We start from the raw sequence: 1,315 nt of genomic DNA, 5'->3' as shown, positions 1-1,315 counted from the left end.
CACACAGGGACCCCTCCAGTCACAGCTCCCCTCACACAGGGGTCACGTCCCCCCCTCCCACTCAGTTTCCGTCCAGCTTGAGGAGAGCTGCAGAACATTGTTTCCTGATGAGGTACTGCAGAACATCACTCCTCATTGTCTTGATTGTTGGGGTGTCAGTCCGGGCCCCGGGAGGGTGACGCTGGGCCCCGATCTTGGAAGGTGCTGCAGATGTCTCATGTCTGTGATCAGTGAGGAGGAGCTGCAGAGAACGGGCCGACCGACTAGTCTGGACATGTTCAGGACGGGGCCGGTCCCTGACACCCTGGTCACACTACCATTGGGGCCCGTCCTTATCTCTCACACTCCCCCGGGGCCCGTCCCTCTCACACCCCCGGGGCCCGTCCCTCGCACACACTTACTGTACAGGTGACAGACTTGGCGGTCCCATTCTGCTCGAAGTCCAGCTGCAGCGCGTGCCGCCCCGGGTAATCCTCGGTGGAGGGGACGGCAGTTGATGCCGGAGCGCCGAATGTACCGCTGATCCCGCCCTCCGGCAGGGTCACCATGGTCGGGGGAAGGGGATAAACCAAGTCCTGAAATGGAGGAGGAGAAGAGGGCGACAATCGGGACGAGAACAATGCGTGTATTTTTTTTTCAAGAAAATTGCGACCCCCCCCCCCCCCCCCAAGTACCACCCAGGAAACCCCATACATGGCACCAGACACCTGAGAACACACAGGGATCACTTACTCCAAATCCCTCTTCAGGGCAATTAACGGACTGAATGGCGGGCAAACTGGAAGAGAACAGAGAAACATAATGAGAGCAACGCAGTACAAAGCCCCGCCCCTTCCAGGGTGTCACAGCACTGTCACTCCCACTATAGGGTGATACAGACAGAAGGGGGTATGAGTCTCCTCCTCCTGCAGGGTGACACATAGAAGGGGGTACGAGTCTCCGCCTCTTGCGGGGTGATACCTAGAAGGGGGCTATGAGTCCCCTCCCCCTGCAGGGTGATACATAGAAGGGGGCTATGAGTCTCCTCCTCCTGCAGGGTGATACATAGAAGGGGGTACGAGTCTCCGCCTCTTGGGGGGTGATACATAGAAGGGAGCTATGAGTCTCCTCCTCCTGCAGGGTGATACATAGAAGGGGGTACGAGTCTCCGCCTCTTGGGGGGTGATACATAGAAGGGGGTACGAGACTCCGCCTCCTGGGGGGCGGGGTGACACTTACAGACTCCAGAGGTCCTCGAAGGTCTCCTGGCTCAGGGGCGGCTCCATGCCGTTGTCACTCGGAGGATCCATCAGAAAACCTGAGGAGGAGAAATCAG

General features: G+C 58.7%; 1 long non-coding RNA gene across 1 annotated transcript in view; it reads right to left on the bottom strand.

Moving 5' to 3' along the window:
- Nucleotides 1-738: 738 nt before the first annotated feature.
- LOC108804090 overlaps nt 739-1,315 on the bottom strand; it is a 5,725-nt gene continuing 5,148 nt past the window's right edge. The window contains exons 2-3 of the long non-coding RNA XR_001942331.1: nt 1,219-1,297; nt 739-778 (exon numbers count right to left, since the gene is read on the bottom strand). This is a non-coding gene — a long non-coding RNA (uncharacterized LOC108804090). The remainder of the gene's footprint in view (nt 779-1,218; nt 1,298-1,315) is intronic.

Source organism: Nanorana parkeri, unplaced genomic scaffold (assembly GCF_000935625.1).
Source record: "Nanorana parkeri isolate BGI_ZX_2015 unplaced genomic scaffold, ASM93562v1 scaffold5112, whole genome shotgun sequence".
In the NCBI taxonomy this organism is placed as follows: domain Eukaryota; kingdom Metazoa; phylum Chordata; class Amphibia; order Anura; family Dicroglossidae; genus Nanorana; species Nanorana parkeri.
Note: the sequence above shows the minus strand (reverse complement) of the source record. Positions and strands in the feature narration are given on the sequence as shown.